The 12,967-nt window shown below is 46.0% G+C and overlaps 1 pseudogene; it reads left to right on the top strand.

The window, feature by feature from the left end:
- Positions 1 to 12,440: 12,440 nt before the first annotated feature.
- On the top strand, positions 12,441 to 12,546 carry LOC140709503 (U4 spliceosomal RNA; annotated as a pseudogene).
- The last annotated feature ends 421 nt before the right edge of the window (positions 12,547 to 12,967 follow it).

Genomic DNA, 12,967 nt, shown 5'->3' with positions numbered 1-12,967 from the left:
ATAAATAAATAAATAAGAAATCACCACTAAAGAACTTATTCATGTAACCAAATACCACCTATTCCCCAAAAACCAATTTTTTAAAAACAGAGAATAGTGCTTTTTTACAAAACAAAACAAAAAAAAGAATTAAAGTGTGTGAATTAATTGCTTACATAGTCAAAAGGTCAGTAGAAAACGGGTGATGCTTTTGTTTTGTTTTGTTTTGTTTTTTTGAGATGCAGTTTTTGCTCTTATTGCTCAGGCTGGAGTGCAATGGCGTGATCTTGACTCACTGCAACCTCCACCTCCCAGGTTCAAGCCATTCTCCTGCCTCAGCCTCCCGAGTAGCTGGGATTACAGGCATGTGCCACCATGCCGAGCTAATTTTGTATTTTTAGTAGCAATGGGGTTTCACCACGTTGGCCGAGCTGGTCTTGAACTACTGACCTCAGGCAATCCACCTGCCTCGGCCTCCCAAAGTGCTGGGATTACAGGCATGAGTCACCGCACCCGGCCTCAAAGCCTTTCAAGAGTCATGAATTATCTCCCTAGACCTCAACATGGGAGGATGTGGGGCTGAGGCTCCTGTAGTCACTGTGCCTCAGAGTGGAGAGAGCCTGAGAATGGAGTCTGCACAGAAGTGCAGCTAAAACGGGGAGAGAGAAATCAGACTCCATGACATCATTTGACCTCAGATGAAGCCGTGTCTTCAGACAGATCTGAGCCTTCTCAGTTCCAAGGTTTAATAAATTATCTTTTTCTTTTTTCTTTCTTTCTTTTTTTTTTTTGAATCGGAGTCTCACTCTGTCGCCCAGGCTGGAGTGCAGTGGCACCATCTCGGCTCACTGCAAGCTCCGCCTCTCGGGTTCATGCCATTCTCCTGCCTCAGCCTCCCGAGTAGCTGGGACTACAGGCTCCTGCTACCACGCCCAGATAATTTTTTGTATTTTTAGTAGAGATGGGGTTTCACCGTGTTAGCCAGGATGATCTCAATCTCCTGACCTCGTGATCCGCCTGCCTAGGCCTCCCAAAGTGCTGGGATTACAGGCGTGAGCCACCGCACCTGGTCAAATTATCTTTTTCTTTATGCAGCTTGCACTGGGTTATGAAAGTTTAATTTCTGAGTGAAACATTAAATGGCAAACGTTAATGTTTGATGTTTGGCTTGAGTAATTTTTTTTCTTTTTTCTTTTTTCTTTTTTTTTTTTTTTTGAGACAGAGTCTTGCTCTGTTATCCAGGCTGGACTGCAGAGGCGTGATCTCAGCTCACCACAACCTCCACTTTCCAGGTTCAAGCAATTCTCCTGCCTTAGCCTCCTGAGTAGAGTAGCTGGAGGGAGCCACCATGCCTGGCTAATTTTTGTATTTTTAGTAGAGACGGGGTCTCAACATGTTGACCAGGCTGGTCTCAAACTGCTGACTTCATGATCCGCCCACCTCAGCCTCCCAAAGTGCTGGGATTACAGGCATGAGCCACTGCACCCGGCCATAATTTTTTTTTCAACTTTCATTTTAGATTCAGGGGGGACACATGTGCAGGTTTTTTTACCTGGCTCTATTGAGTGATGCCAGGATTTGGGATAGGAATAATCCTGTCACCTAGGTACTTAGCATAGTACCCAGTTGTTCGTTTGTTTTGAGACAGTCTCACTCTATTGCCCAGGCTGGAGTAGAGTGGCACAATCATGGCTCACTACAGCCTCAACCTCCTGAGTTAAATTGATCCTCCTACCTCAGCCTCCCACATAACTGAGACTATGGTGCACATCACCATACCTGGCTAATTTTTTTTTTTTTCCTGAGACAGAGTCTCACTCTGTCACCCAGGCTGGAGTGCAGTGGCATGATCTCGGCTCACTGCAACTCCACCTCCCAGGTTCAACCAATTCTTGTGCCTCAACCTCCCGCATAGCTGGGATTACAGGAACACACCACCTTGCCCGGCTAATTTTTGTATTTTTAGTAGAGATGAGGGTGTCACTATGTTGGCCAGGCTGGTCTCGAACTCCTGACCTCAGGTGACATGCCTTCCTCGGCCTCCCGGCTGTGATTACAGGCCAGGCGTGGTGGCTCATACCTGTAATCCCAGCACTTTGGGGGCCAAGGTGGATCACGAAGTCAGGAGTTCGAGACCAGCCTGGTTTACACAGTGAAACCCCGTCTCTACTAAAAATGCAAAAAATTAGCCGGGTGTGGTGGTGGGTTCCTGTAGTCCCAGCTACACTGGAGGCTGAGGCAGGAGAATGGCGTGAACCTGGGAGGCGGAGCTTTCAGTGAGCTGAGATCACACCACTGCACTCCAGCCTGGGAGACAGAGCGAGACTCTGCCTCAAAAAAAATAAATAAATAAAAAACAGGCCGGGCGCGGTGGCTCAAGCCTGTAATCCCAGCACTTTGGGAGGCCGAGATGGGCGGATCATGAGGTCAGGAGATCAAGACCATCCTGGCTAACCCAGTGAAACCCCGTCTCTACTAAAAAATACAAAAAACTAGCCGGGCAAGGTGGCGGGCGCCTGTAGTCCCAGCTACTCGGGAGGCTGAGGCAGGAGAATGGCGTGAACCCGGGAGGAAGAGTTTGCAGTGAGCTGAGATGGCGCTACTGCACTCCAGCCTGGGTGACAGAGTGAGACTCCATCTCAAAAATAAATAAATAAATAAGAAATCACCACTAAAGAACTTATTCATGTAACCAAATACCACCTATTCCCCAAAAACCAATTTTTTAAAAACAGAGAATAGTGCTTTTTTACAAAACAAAACAAAAAAAAGAATTAAAGTGTGTGAATTAATTGCTTACATAGTCAAAAGGTCAGTAGAAAACGGGTGATGCTTTTGTTTTGTTTTGTTTTGTTTTTTTGAGATGCAGTTTTTGCTCTTATTGCTCAGGCTGGAGTGCAATGGCGTGATCTTGACTCACTGCAACCTCCACCTCCCAGGTTCAAGCCATTCTCCTGCCTCAGCCTCCCGAGTAGCTGGGATTACAGGCATGTGCCACCATGCCGAGCTAATTTTGTATTTTTAGTAGCAATGGGGTTTCACCACGTTGGCCGAGCTGGTCTTGAACTACTGACCTCAGGCAATCCACCTGCCTCGGCCTCCCAAAGTGCTGGGATTACAGGCATGAGTCACCGCACCCGGCCTCAAAGCCTTTCAAGAGTCATGAATTATCTCCCTAGACCTCAACATGGGAGGATGTGGGGCTGAGGCTCCTGTAGTCACTGTGCCTCAGAGTGGAGAGAGCCTGAGAATGGAGTCTGCACAGAAGTGCAGCTAAAACGGGGAGAGAGAAATCAGACTCCATGACATCATTTGACCTCAGATGAAGCCGTGTCTTCAGACAGATCTGAGCCTTCTCAGTTCCAAGGTTTAATAAATTATCTTTTTCTTTTTTCTTTCTTTCTTTTTTTTTTTTGAATCGGAGTCTCACTCTGTCGCCCAGGCTGGAGTGCAGTGGCACCATCTCGGCTCACTGCAAGCTCCGCCTCTCGGGTTCATGCCATTCTCCTGCCTCAGCCTCCCGAGTAGCTGGGACTACAGGCTCCTGCTACCACGCCCAGATAATTTTTTGTATTTTTAGTAGAGATGGGGTTTCACCGTGTTAGCCAGGATGATCTCAATCTCCTGACCTCGTGATCCGCCTGCCTAGGCCTCCCAAAGTGCTGGGATTACAGGCGTGAGCCACCGCACCTGGTCAAATTATCTTTTTCTTTATGCAGCTTGCACTGGGTTATGAAAGTTTAATTTCTGAGTGAAACATTAAATGGCAAACGTTAATGTTTGATGTTTGGCTTGAGTAATTTTTTTTCTTTTTTCTTTTTTCTTTTTTTTTTTTTTTTGAGACAGAGTCTTGCTCTGTTATCCAGGCTGGACTGCAGAGGCGTGATCTCAGCTCACCACAACCTCCACTTTCCAGGTTCAAGCAATTCTCCTGCCTTAGCCTCCTGAGTAGAGTAGCTGGAGGGAGCCACCATGCCTGGCTAATTTTTGTATTTTTAGTAGAGACGGGGTCTCAACATGTTGACCAGGCTGGTCTCAAACTGCTGACTTCATGATCCGCCCACCTCAGCCTCCCAAAGTGCTGGGATTACAGGCATGAGCCACTGCACCCGGCCATAATTTTTTTTTCAACTTTCATTTTAGATTCAGGGGGGACACATGTGCAGGTTTTTTTACCTGGCTCTATTGAGTGATGCCAGGATTTGGGATAGGAATAATCCTGTCACCTAGGTACTTAGCATAGTACCCAGTTGTTCGTTTGTTTTGAGACAGTCTCACTCTATTGCCCAGGCTGGAGTAGAGTGGCACAATCATGGCTCACTACAGCCTCAACCTCCTGAGTTAAATTGATCCTCCTACCTCAGCCTCCCACATAACTGAGACTATGGTGCACATCACCATACCTGGCTAATTTTTTTTTTTTTCCTGAGACAGAGTCTCACTCTGTCACCCAGGCTGGAGTGCAGTGGCATGATCTCGGCTCACTGCAACTCCACCTCCCAGGTTCAACCAATTCTTGTGCCTCAACCTCCCGCATAGCTGGGATTACAGGAACACACCACCTTGCCCGGCTAATTTTTGTATTTTTAGTAGAGATGAGGGTGTCACTATGTTGGCCAGGCTGGTCTCGAACTCCTGACCTCAGGTGACATGCCTTCCTCGGCCTCCCGGCTGTGATTACAGGCCAGGCGTGGTGGCTCATACCTGTAATCCCAGCACTTTGGGGGCCAAGGTGGATCACGAAGTCAGGAGTTCGAGACCAGCCTGGTTTACACAGTGAAACCCCGTCTCTACTAAAAATGCAAAAAATTAGCCGGGTGTGGTGGTGGGTTCCTGTAGTCCCAGCTACACTGGAGGCTGAGGCAGGAGAATGGCGTGAACCTGGGAGGCGGAGCTTTCAGTGAGCTGAGATCACACCACTGCACTCCAGCCTGGGAGACAGAGCGAGACTCTGCCTCAAAAAAAATAAATAAATAAAAAACAGGCCGGGCGCGGTGGCTCAAGCCTGTAATCCCAGCACTTTGGGAGGCCGAGATGGGCGGATCATGAGGTCAGGAGATCAAGACCATCCTGGCTAACCCAGTGAAACCCCGTCTCTACTAAAAAATACAAAAAACTAGCCGGGCAAGGTGGCGGGCGCCTGTAGTCCCAGCTACTCGGGAGGCTGAGGCAGGAGAATGGCGTAAACTCGGGAGGCGGAGCTTGCAGTGAGCTGAGATCCCACCACTGCACTCCAGCCTGGGCAACAAAGCGAGACTCCATCTCAAAATAAAAATAAAAATAAAAATAAAAATAAAAATAAAAAAATAAAAAATAAAAAACAAAGTGCTGGGATTACAGGTGTGAGCCACTGTGCCTGGCCACCTGGCTAATTTTTAAATTTTATTTTGTAGAGACGTGGGTCTCACTATCTTGGGAAGGCTGTTTTTTTTTTTTTTTTTTTTTTTTTTTTTTGGAGACAGAGTCTTGCTCTGTTGCCCAGGCTGGAGGCTGGAGTGCAGTGGCATGATTTTGGCTCACAGCAACCTCTGCCTCCTGGATTCAAGTGATTCTTGTACCTCAGCCTCCTGAGTATCTGGGATTATAGGCGTGCACCACTACATCCCGCTAATTTTTATTTTTATTTTGTGAGACGGAGTTTCACTCTTGTTGCCCAGGCTGGAGTACAATGGTGCAATCTCAGCTCACCACAACCTCCACCTCCAGGTTCAAGTGATTCTCCCTGCCTCAGCCTCCCAAGTAGCTGGGATTACAGGCACGCACCACCACACCCAGCTAATTTTTGTATTTTTAATAGAGACGGGGTTTCTCCATGGTGGTCAGGCTGGTCTTAGACTTCTGACCTCAGGTGATCCACCCGCCTTGGTCTCCCAGATGTAGGCCGATCGTTTTTAAACCCTCCTTCTTCTGGTAGTCCCCAGTTTCTATTGCTGTTTCCACGTCCATAAGTACTCAATGTTTAGCTCCCACTTACTGGTAAGAACATGCGGTGTTTCGTTTTCTGTTTCTGTGCTTAGGATAATGGCCTGTCATTCATTTATTAGTCAACAAATATTTATTTATTGAGTGTCTACTATGTGCCAGGCACTACAGATATAATACATTGATGAACAAGAGTGCTGTTCTTATAGAGTGTAGCAGAGGATAATATTAATCAAGTAATTACACTAATCCATGTATGATTACAAATTAGGAAATGCTCTAAAAGAAAAGAAACACAGGCCCGGCACGGTGGCTCATTCTTGTAATCCCAGGAATTTGGGAGTCCGAGGCGGGCAGATCACCTGAGGTTGGGAGTTCGAGACCAGCCTGACCAACATGGAGAAACCCTGTCTCTACTAAAAGTACAAAATTAGCTGGGCGTGGTGGCACATGCCTGTAATCCCAGCTACTTGGGAGGCTGAGGCAGAAGAATCACTTGAACCCGGGAGGCAAAGGTTGCGGTGAGCCAAGATTGCGCCATTGCACTCTAGGCAACAAGATCAAAACTCCGTCTCAAAAAAAAAAAGAAAGAAAGAAAGAAAGAAAAGAAACACAGGTAAATGCAACACTCTAGGGTAATATACTGGGGTAATATGACCCTTGCAACTGCTCTTTGTGGATTTCTCTACATGCCTTAAAGTCTGGAGTGATACACTTTTCATATTTTCTGTTCTGTATAATTTATCCTCCCCGTGACAGGAAGAGAGAATGGAAGGAGAATCAATTCCTGCTCTTTTAAAGTTTCAGTGAAGGAACTACAAAATATTTTCAAATTATAAACTAACATAAGCACGTTATAAGAAAACTGGAGCAGGGCGTGGTGGCTCACGCCTGTAATCCCAGCACTTTGGGAGGCCAAGGCAGGTGGATCACAAGGTCAGGAAATCGAGACTAACATGGTGAAACACCATGTCTACTAAAAATACAAAAAATTAGCCAGGCATGGTGGCACGCACCTGTGGTTCCAGCTACTTGGAAGGCTGAGGCAGGAGAATCACTTGAACCTGGGAGACGGAGGTTGCAGCGAGCTGAGATTGTGCCACTGCACTCCAGCCTGGGCGACAGAGCAAGACTCCGTTTAAGAAACAAAAAAAAAGAAAACGAACCAGACGCAGTAGCTCACCTTGGGAGGCTGGGACAGGAGGATTGCTTGAGCCCAGGAGTTCAAAACCAGCCTGGGCAACAGGAAGACCTTGTCTCTACAAAAAGTCAAAAACTTAGCTAGGCGTGGTGGCGTGTACCTGAAGTCCTGGCTACTTGGGAGGTGGAGGTGGGACATCCCTTGAGCCCAGGAGTTCAAGGCTTCTGTAAGCCATCATAGTGCCACCGCACTCCAGCCTGGGTGACAGAGTAAGACCTTGTCTCAAGAAAAAAGAAAAAGAAAATTGGAAAATAGAGAAAAAGAAAAAAAAGTCAAGATTCCAAAATCTTAATAATTACTTTGTCTTCTCTTTATTTTTTATATTTATTTACTTATTTTTATAAATAGAGACAGGGTCTTGCTCTATTGACCATCGTCTCGAACTCCTGGCCTCAAGCTATCCTCCTGCCTCAGCCTCCCAAAATGCTGGGATTACAGGCATGAGCCACCATGCCTGGGCCCATTTTGTCTTCTGAATTTATTTCCTGTGCATATTTTTCTTGATACATCACTCGGGATCAATGTAGAAAATATGTAAAATAAAGTACAAGTCATAGAAATAGTGGGAAATCCACTTAGAGGCAAGCATTGCTAATTTTGGCACGTCTTCCAATTTGTTTTAACTATCTTACAATTGCAATCATGGTATGTATATAATTTTGTATATTACTTTTTTCTAGATGACAGTCTTAAAAATAACAACATCATCATATCACAATGATGGTAAGATTATCTTGGCACTCAGCATACTTTTGGCTACAATTAACAGGAAACCCAATTCAAGTTGGCTTAAACATTAAGAAAATGCATTAGCTCACCTAACTGGAAGTCCAAAGGTGGGGCAGCCTTCCGAGTTGACTTCTGCAAAAGGTCACTAATACTGTCAAGGACTCAAATTCTTTCTGTGGGTGCCCCTGACATTCAATGTCAGCTTCATCCTGTGGCTTTCATCTGATGAACCACTCCCAAACCATTTTCTTGCTTCCTCATTCACCTCCAGGTGGAAAGAGGAGATGGCTCAGGACCTCTCCCAGAAAAATAAGAGAGCCGTATTCCCAGAATAAATTCCGAAAAGTCTCTAGCAATCTTCTCATCTGTTTTTGCTGATCCAAAATGTAACATGGTCATTTCTGAACCAAACATTGACAAGGAGGATGGAATTTTCTTTAGATTACTTAGGACTGTCCTAGAGCTGGGTGTGGGAAAAGGTGAATTCTTGAATAAAATGTCGGTTTTTCTGGAAGGAGGAATAGATGCTGGGCAGGCAGCCAACCAAGAGCACTGCAGTAGTCCACCCTATCCTTTTTTTTTTTTTTTTTTTTTGAGATGGAGTCTGGCTCTGTCGCCCAGGCTGGAGTGCAGTGGCCGGATCTCAGCTCACTGCAAGCTCCGCCTCCCGGGTTTACGCCATTCTCCTGCCTCAGCCTCCCGAGTAGCTGGGACTACAGGCGCCGCCACCACGCCCGGCTAGTTTTTTGTATTTTTTTAGTAGAGACAGGGTTTCACCGTGTTAGCCAGGATGGTCTCGATCTCCTGACCTTGTGATCTGCCCGTCTCGGCCTCCCAAAGTGCTGGGATTACAGGCTTGAGCCACCGCGCCCGGCCAGTCCACCCTATCCTAATCCTGGGTTTTGCTTTCCGCAGTTTCACTTACCCACAGTACAACACAATAAAATACCCTATTTTGAGAGAAACCACAGTCTTATAACTTTTATTACAGTGTATTGTTATAATTGTTCTATTTTATTAGATTGTTGATAATCTCTTACTGAATCTAATTTATAAATTTAACTTTATTATAGATACATGTGTATAGGAAAAAGCATATATAAGGTTCAATACTATCCATGATTTCAGGCATCCTCTGGGGGTCTATGAATGTATCGCTTGTGGATAACTGGGAGCTACTGTACCTCGTCTTTTTTTTTTTTTTTTTTTTTTTTTTTTTGAGATGGAGTTTTGCTCTTGCTGCCCAGGCAGGAGTGCAATGGCGTGATCTCAGCTCACTCCCAGGTTTAAGCAATTCTCCTGCCTCAGCCTCCCGAGTAGCTGGGATTACAGGCATGCATCACCACACCCGGCAAATTTTGTATTTTTGGTAGAGACGGGGTTTCACCATGTTGGTCAGGCTGGTCTCGAACTCCTGATCTCGTGATCCACCCACCTCAGCCTCCCAAAGTGCTGGGACTACAGGAGTGAACCACCGCGCCCAGCCACTGTACTTTGTTTTCTATAGACCTCGCACTCCAAGGTGCTTTTTCATGTGATCTCCTTATAACAAACTCCCAAAAGAGTTGCCCACCATCAGCTGGGCGCGGTGGCTCACACCTGTAATCCCAGCACTTTGGAAGGCCGAGGCGAGTGAATCACAAGGTCAGGAGTTCGAGAACAGCCTGACCAACATGGTGAAATCCTCTCTCTACTAACAAAACAAAAATTAGCCGGGCGTGGTGACGCATCCCTGTAATCCCAGCTACTCGGGAGACTGAGGCAGGAGAATCGCTTGAACCCGGGAGGCGGAGGTTGCAGTGAGCCGAGATCACACCATTGCACTCCAGCCTGGGCGACAGAGCAAGACTCCGTTTCACACAAAAAAAGAGTTGCCCACCAAGTAAGGGCCTTCAGTACTGCTTTCATCCATCCCCCATACCTTGTGGTCTGAAAAGGCAAACAGCCTAGTGCTTGGGGTTTTCTTTGAATACTTCAAGAGCAATGTTCAGTTTAGACATAGGGCATCATTTTTCAGAAAACTAGAAAATATCGATTCTTAACTAGTATAACTTTTACGAGATGGTAAACTGGTGAACATCCCAATTGCCTAACACTGTCTATACTAGGGTCAATACCACCTTCTGGACACCTCTAAGAAATGCTCAAAACTCTGCTTGGCCTTTAGGAAACAAAGTCCTAGAGAAAGTCCTAAGGCTTAACAGGCCCAGGATTAGATGCCCTAACAGAAAATTTTGAATAAAAGTATGGGAATCCATGAGCAAGTCTTGTGTCTAAGCCTGGTGAGCTGGTAATTCACCTCAAATAGTACTTTTTTTTTTTGAGACAGAGTGCTGCTCTGTCACCCAGGCCAAATTGCAATGACCTGATCTCGGCTCACTGCAACCTCCACCTCCCAGGTTCGAGCAATTTTCCTGTCTCAGGAGTAGCTGGGATTACAGGCACACGCCACCACACCCTGCTAATTTTTGTATTTTTAGTACAGGTGGGGTTTCATCATGTTGGCCAGGCTAGTCTCAAATTCCTAACCTTAGGTGATCCGCCCACCTCGGCCTCCCAAAGTGTTGGGATTACAGGCATGAGCCACCATACCCAGACAGTACATTAAATCTCAATCTAATTGAAAAGCTCTGACAGGGCCATAAGGAGAAAAACTCATTTTCTTTCTTCTTATTTACTTGCTGAGACAGTGTCTTGCTCTGTTGCCCAGTCCAGAGTGCAGTGACATGGCTCACTACAGCCTTAGCCTCCTGGGTTCAGTTAATCCTCACACCTCAGCCTCCCAAGTAGCTGAGTAGCTGGCACCACAGGCATGCACCACCACGACAGGCACGTGCTACCATACCTGGCTAACTTAAACAATTTTTCTGTGGAGACAGGCTTGTTGGAACTCCTGTGCTCACGCAATCCTCTTGCCTCAGCCTCCCAAAGTGCTGGGATTACAGGCGTGAGCCACTGCACCCAGCCTATCTATCTGTCTGTCAATCAATCAATCAATCAATCAATCATCTATCTATTGAGAGTGTCTCACACTGTCACCCAGGCAGGAGTGCAGCGGCACAATCATAGGTCACTGCAGCATCAACCTTCTGGGCTCAAGCAATCCTTCCACCTCAGTCTCTCAAGTAGCTGGGACTATAGGCACACTCCAGCACACCCAGCTAATTTTTAAATTTTTGTAGAGATGGGGTCTTGCTATGTTGCCCATGCTAGTCTTGAACTTCTGGCTTCAAGTGACCTTCCCACCTCAGCGTTCCAAAGTGCTGAGTTTACAGGCGTGAGCCACCACACCCAGATGAACCTGGACATTTTCATGATTTACATTAACTCACATCAAATCAGCTGCTTCTTTCTCAGGCTTTTTTCCAAGTTAACATTTAATTATTGTTTACCAAGCAGTTGAAATTGCTATGGGTCCCTTATTCCTTCTCATTCTCCCACCATTCAATCCAAATCTCTGTCAGATTATGAATGTTAGAATTAGAGGTGCCCACTGAAAATAACTGAGACTCTACGAACTGTGAGCTTTTCTTTAGTCACTGTTGAATTCCCAATGCCAACACATTGCTTGGCGTGCAGCAGGTACCCAATAAAGGCAAGCAGGCAGGGAACAAAATATTGCCTGGGAAGCAGACTTCAAGCAAACATGAAAAGGCTGTCTCTTCTTCCTACTTATTCTGAGTTGGAGTTTCAGAACAAGTTTGGTATAATGATTGGTTTTGGTTCTGTCTTTTTTGGTGATGGTGGTAGGTGTGTGTTAGTTGCAACTACACCCATGTATTTCTCTTCAGGAGTCTAAGGACATGAAAGTAAGAGTGCCCAGAATGTTTTGGGTGGGACTGCACAAGTTACTTCTCTGGCTGACTACATTGATGGGCATGCCTTCCTGGGCAGCAGAGATTTTATGTTGGATTGCAGTGTATTGAGCACTTGGACTCACCCTCATAAAAGCCAGACATTTCTCTGCCTCTGCCCCCTCACCTGCACACTCCTCTGCCAGGAAACTAGGGAAAGCATTTTGTGGGAAATGTTTTGGAGCTAAAGTTTTTCTTCTGGCTCACAGCAAACTGCAATAAACTCTGGCAATAACCAGCTCCAGGAAGGGCAGGAAATGACACATGTCCCCGCTGCAGCAGCTTTTGTTCAAAAACTGAGTGACTTCATGATATGATCACGTGTGCTGTGGAATGTATGCACTGAACCAAAAGCTGCTCATCATGAGTTTTTTTTAAGCAAAGATTATTAAAGCTAAAACATTTCAGTAATTTTGTCTCAAGGCCATGGGTTTTTGTTTTTGTTTTTTGAGACAGAGTCTTGCTCTTGTCGCCCAAGCTGGAGCGCAGTGGCATGATCTCGGCTCACTGCAACCTCCACCTCCCATGTTCAAGCGATTCTCCTGCCTCAGCCTCCCAAGTAGCTGGGATTACAGGCGCCCACCACAAAGCCTGGCTAGTTGTTTTTGTATTTTTAGTAGAGATGGGGTTTCACCATGTTAGTCAGGCTGGTCTTGAACTCCTGGCCTTGTGATCTGCCTGCCTCAGCCTCCCAAAGTGCTGGGATTACAGGTGTGGGCCACCGTGTCCTGCCTATGTTTAAAAGTTGATTGGACAGCTTTGCACAGTGACAGGATCATAGCCAATGAGGCACACTTAGTGCTAACTGAAAACTTTTCCCAATACCCTGGCATTGGCAATTTTTGACAGTCTCTGTGGAGACTGAACTTAAAAAACAAAAGTTGATTGGAAACGTTTTTTTTGTTTTTTTTGTTTTTTTTTTTTTTGAGATGGAGTCTTGCTGTTGCCCAGGCTGGAGTACAGTGGCACAATCTTGGCTCACTGCAACCTCCTCTTCCTGGCTTCAAGCGATTCTCCTGCCTCAACCTCCTGAGTAGCTGTGATTACAGGCGCATGCCACCACACCCGGCTAATGTTGTATTTTTAGTAGACAGGGTTTCGCCATGTTGACCAGGCTGGTCTTGAACTCCTGACCTTAAGTGATCCATCTGCCTCCGCCTCCCAAGTGATGGGATCACAGGCATGAGCCACCACGCCTGGCAATATTTCAAATTTCTATAAGAATTTGGAAAAGGCATAACATTATCAATGACTTACTAGGAGTCTACTAAATTTACTAATT

The sequence above is a fragment of the Chlorocebus sabaeus genome, chromosome 20 (assembly GCF_047675955.1).
Source record: "Chlorocebus sabaeus isolate Y175 chromosome 20, mChlSab1.0.hap1, whole genome shotgun sequence".
NCBI lineage: Eukaryota > Metazoa > Chordata > Mammalia > Primates > Cercopithecidae > Chlorocebus > Chlorocebus sabaeus.
This window is presented reverse-complemented; position numbering and strand designations above follow the sequence as displayed.